This window comes from Balaenoptera musculus, chromosome 6 (genome assembly GCF_009873245.2).
Source record: "Balaenoptera musculus isolate JJ_BM4_2016_0621 chromosome 6, mBalMus1.pri.v3, whole genome shotgun sequence".
Lineage (NCBI taxonomy): Eukaryota > Metazoa > Chordata > Mammalia > Artiodactyla > Balaenopteridae > Balaenoptera > Balaenoptera musculus.
The window spans coordinates 93,604,029-93,610,028 of record NC_045790.1 but is presented as its reverse complement, the minus strand read 5'-3'; positions in this window follow the sequence as shown (position 1 = coordinate 93,610,028).

The following is a 6,000-nucleotide window of genomic DNA, read 5'->3' as shown; positions in this document are numbered from 1 at the left end:
AGTAGTTGTGGCTCACGGGCTTAGTTGCTCCGCGGCATGTGGGATCTTCCCAGACCAGGGCTCGAACCCGTGTCCCCTGCATTGGCAGGCAGATTCTTAACCACTGCGCCACCAGGGAAGCGCAGGATGATAACATTTTTTCTGCCATTTTCCAGTTTGTCATTGTCCTTTTAATTTGTTTATGATATTTTATGATGATAAGAGTGTTCATTGCTATGTGGTCAAATTAATGTTTCTCTTTGTGATTTCTTCCTTCGTTTACATGATTAAAACCTTCCACACACTACAATCTTATAAATGTTCATCTGTATATTCTTCTGGTTTCTTTATGATTTAATTCATATTTGTCTCTTTAATCCATCAGAAATCTAATATCCTCCTCCTAAGACATTTCAAAGAGAGACAGACTAAAGAAGGAGATAAAAAAGACTGAGTAAGGAAATATCAAGCAAATTAAAAACAGTGATATTGATAATGATCATGATAATATAGTTGTAGTAAAGCTGAGGTGCCATCCAGACATAGTAAAATTCAAGGTAAATATAATAAATGAATAAAGCTGATTTTATGTTGTTGAAGTTATGAAGTTAGCTTGTTAATGAGTACTTATTCACAGAGAATATAACTATTACAAACATTTATGCATAAAATTTAATATATCACAAAAATATAAAGCAAACCCTAAAAACATAAGTGTCAAAAAATGACTGTACCAGATTTTAACATACTTTCGGTCTTGAACAGATGGAACAGATTAAAGTGGATGCGGATATGGAGTATTTGAATAATGTATACAATAAAGTTGATTTATAAGATAGAAGAATTTATATCTTACAACCAAAAATGCTTATTTTTTTTCCAAAATTTAATGTATGTTTTACTGTATCCTAAGAAATTTCAATAAGAACAAAAAATGTACAGTCCTGTTCTCAGACCTCAATGAAATAAACTTGAAAATTAGTTTAAAAATAGTTTAACAAAACATACAAACACTCAGAGTTAAAATAATAACAAAATAAAATAAAATAAATTTCCCACTTCAATAATTTATGGGCCAACGAGGCAATAAAAGTCTAATTATATGTTGTTTAGAGAACAATAATGACACTACACATGAGATTGAGCTAAAGTTATACTCAGTGGAAATGATATCTTCAAGAGCTCTATTTAAAAAACAGAATAAATGAAAATAAAGAAAGGACTGAAGTTAAGGAACTACAAAAAAAATTCTTCAGGATAAAAGCGTAAATTAATGTATCAAAAAGCAGAGTCCAAGTGTTTGTTCTCTAAAAGGCACCACAAAATAGATAAAATGTTTGTGAGAGTAATCAAGAGAAAAAAAAGTCAAATTACCAATATATAACATTGGAAAGAAACTAATACCATACATATGGAGGAGAATATAATAATTGAAAATGTGTGCTACTTAAATCTTTACGTTGATAAATTTTAAGTCTACATTTAAATTAAGGACACTTGCCTAACAGAATGTAAATTACGAAGACTTTCTTAAGAAGAAGTATAAAAATTTAAATGAACAGATAACCTTGGAAGAGTAATGAAGGAAAATAAAATTGTTATTCAAATATAAAGTAATGGTACTAGTTCTAAGTAAGATGGTGTAAATACATTCCACCCTGTCTAATGACAACTATAAAATCTATAGGGTGCGTGGAGCCGCTATTTGAGGACTCAGAAAGTTAACAGTAGCAGGTAGCTTGGGGAAGAAGACCAGAATTTAAAATACCACTGAACCAGCAGTGAGTTTACCATTTTCTTCCCCGTCTAGGATCCTCTGGGCCTCCGTGCAATAGTCTGAAGCCCACAGGTAGGCACAGGTGCAGAAGAGTGGGAAAGAGAGAGTGTGTGTGTTTGTTTTTCCTCTCCCTGTTTTTGTACAATATTTCCCAAATCTCAGGCAATGTCTTGGTAGCAGCAGTGATGGCAGAGGCTGCAAAGCAACAGCAGGACCCAAAACTTGGAGGAAGAACCTTCCTCTCTTATCAGTGGATTTGTGAACTCAGGAGGATGGGGCAGAACCGCACTGTCCTCCTGCCATTTGGCCCAAATGCAAAACATAGTCACAGAAGTAAGCAGGAGAGTGAGGCAACTAAAGTCTCAGTTTTTCGGGGCAAAGGACTGAAAAGGGGGAACCCCCAGAAAAGTGGAATGTAATGGGGGAGATCATGAGGAGCCAATGGCTTGGGAACTTCTGAGCTGCCCACACATGTATCTGATCTTAGTTAGTAGCTGAACTATAAAAGAGAACACCACCTGGATCCCAGATTGACCACGGGGCTCATACACAGGAAAAATCTTAATAGCATTGCAAAAACTTTGAAATCTGAACTAACACTGGAGCCAGCTCCCACAGAAGGATGGTTGGATCTTGTGACCAGAACCTCCCTTGGTTAACTTCCAGCTCAAAAAAAAAAAAAAATCAATACTTTCTATAGGACTTCAATAAGACCCAGAATTTCATAACATAATATTCAAAATACTCTGGAAACAATTCAATTTGCCCTCCAAAAAAAAAAAAAAAACTCACAACTTGTGTGGGAAAAGACAATGCCAGCTGACAGACATTGGAATTATATCACAAAGCAGCTATCATACAAATGCTTCAACAAGCAATTATAAACTCTCTTGAACAAATGGAAAAATAGAAATGTTCTTCCAACAAATAGAAGATATAAAGAAGAATCAAATTAAAATTGTAGAACTGAAAAATATAATAACTGAAATTTAAAATTTGCTGAATGGGCTCAATAGTGGACTCAAGATGACAGATAAAGAGGAGGACTATCAATCTAGAATTACATATATATGTAGCCACACAAATATATGTGTACCCACACAAATATATGTGTACACACACATAGACACGCAGTACCAGGTGCTGCATGGGATGCAGAACCACTAGAACTGATACATTTCTATTGTGAATGAGCAATGGTACACGCACCACTCTGAAAAACATTTTAGCAGTTTCTTAAAACATTGAACATACTTTACCATATGATTTAGTAATCCTATCTCTGGGTATTTATTCTAAGTCAATAAAAATTTAAGTTCATATAAACACCTGTACACAAACTTAGATGAATTTCAAAGTTATTTTACTGAGTGAAAAAAGCTAGTCTCAGAAAACTACATACTGTATAATTCCGTTTATATGATTCTTGAAAAGACAAAACTGTAGTGATGGAGAACAGATCAGTGGGTTGCCAGGGATTAGGAGTGAGAGGAGGGGGTAACTGCAGAGGGAGTTTTTTGGAGTGATGGAACTGTTTTGTAGCCTGATTGTGGGTATGGTTACATGAATCTGTATATGTGTTTGAATTCATGGAACTGTACACCCACAAAAAGTTAATTTTACTGCATGATAATTTAAAAATAAATTTTATAAAGTAACTATAGTTATAGCTGCCTCCAGATGGGAGTGGTGGTGTCATAATTTGTCAACAGGAAATTAATTATCTTTACTGATCTCTTTGTATTCCACACACTTGTGGGAGAAAGAAAAGAGATAAAGATAAAAAGAATATGCCTTTTAAAAACTTTTATGATTATTATTATTTGTTTTTAGCAGAGCAACCTCAAGAATTATGGTGAAAATCACAAATGGAGTTTGGTTCAAGCCTTGACCTTGGATATAATATCTAGAAACATAAATGATGCTATTTTACTTTTTACAGGTTGAAGATGATGAAAGATGAACACACTATGCTGCTACTTCTAAGTGGACATGAGGGCTGGTCATGTCACTGAATATAAAGAGTCCTTCAATGCGTGTCCTTCTGGAAGAGAGCACCTTTGGAAGGCTGGTTCACAAATTCAAGACCACAGGCAATGTTTTGGGCACACTGTTTTGTGGATGACTGTTTCTGAAGAGGTAAAAGAAATGGTCACTGTGGACATAATAGCCAGCTCAAAGAGCATTCTAGAAACTGGGGGTACTTGTCAGTACCACATGAAAAATTCTCAATCCATGTGCCTTTCACCAGTTCAAGATGTAAGTCCTACAAAGTTTAGCTGAGGATAATCCCAATTGTTGTTTGGAAATGTGCTCAAGGCGCTCAGATCTCCTGGATAAGAATGCCAAAGACTGAGACCAAGCTACTTTTTATGTAAAAGGGGGGGCAACAGTAGATGCAATGCTGGGTCAGGAGACAATCAAGAAAACCCACGCTGTACTTCAGCCACTCAAATGCAAGGCAAAGGTGATGGTGTGGTGTGACCTGTGGAAAGCACGTGTCTTGGGACCATTTTTCTTTGAAGTAACGTGTCTGAAAAGATGTATTTTATCATGTAAAGTAACCAGTTAATGCCGGCATATGACAGGCTAGGGGAAGGGTGCCAGGAGTGGTTCCAACAGGCTGGCACACTCAGCACCCCATTAAGCCAGAAGGTGAGGGATTGGTTGGATAATTTCCAAAACTGGTTTGGCTGACATGGTTGTGTGGAGGAAAGTGCCAGATCTGAACCCCCTTGATTCCTTCCTCTGGGGTTTGTTAAAGGCTCAGGTTTTGTCCACAGAAATCAGAGACCAAAATTATCTGAGGCAGTGCACTGTACATACAAATGCAGGGATGGACACACATGCTGTGTTAATTACCACCTTCACAGCAAGCTTGTGCTGCTAGCAAGGGACAACACGTTAAACCCACCATGCACTGCAATGTAATAGCAATAAACCATTTTTACTTCCAGACTTTATGGCTACCTTATATAGCTCTATTTCTTCACCCATAAAAATGGAGTACCCACTATATTTCAGGATTTAGGGCAGGATTAAATGAAATAAGACACATAAAATGATATGTATTTAAAATTTTTTATCTGTATCTAGTGTTATAACATTTATTTATGTTTACTACTTTTTAATTGTTTACAGTGTCCCCTGCTAAGACTTTTCCATCATGAACTCCATCTTCAGATAATTCTACTTAAAGAAACAATCTGTGCAGGGGAGAATGTCTTTGTTAAATTCACAACTGAGAGTCTTATAAAATACAGTCACAAGGTGGCATCTTCCTACTGTCCCTACTGCCTGTCGCTGTGATTCACTAACACTGTGTGATAGATTTTAAAACAAAACGAGACACTATGCCCAACATGCATGGAAACTGAAACTTTTCCTGCCTCTGCTTCCATTTACTGGACTTGATTCTTGACATCTCAGAAGGACCTTTGCCGGCACCACTCTCTGCTTTCTTCCTCACTTCCCCTTCTATCTCTCCCCCCCTACAAATCTGTCCTGTCTTTTTACAGCACCTGCTTTAATGCAGGAAGGTGGTTGCAGTGAAGGGTGGGGTGAAGGTGGGTGTCCTTTACACAAGTCCCATTGGATAGACAGGGATTGAGGTTCAGTTTCTTGTTGATCAGGGTGCAGGTGGTGAGAAAAATATAAGGCATCCCCCATCCCTTACACCACCAACACACTTTTTTTTTTTTTTTCCACGTATGTCTTTATGTCATGAGATGAATCCCAGGTAGTTTCTTCTCAGTCTGGCTCCATATTGTCATTTCAGTACCTTTAGGTTGCTTCTCAGTCTTAGTCTTTGCTATAGTGAAAGTTGTTTTTTTTTTAATTGAAGTATGATTTACAACGTTGTGTTAATAACTGCTGTACAGCAAAGTGATTCAGTTATACACACATATATATATATATATATATATATACACATGTTCTTTTTTTATATCCTTTTCCATTATGGTTTATCATAGGACACTGAATATAGTTTGCTATGCTATACAGTAGGACCTTGTTGTTTATCCATTCTATATATAACAGCTTACATCTGCTCACCCCAACCTCCCACTCCATCCCTCCCCTAACCCCCTTCCCCTTGGCAACCACCAGTCTGTTCTCTATGTCCGTGAGTCTGTTTCTGTTTCATAGATAAGTTCATTTGTGTCGTATTTTAGATTCCACATGTAAGTGATATCATATGGTATTTGTCTTTCTCTTTCTGACTTACATCCCTATAGTGAAAG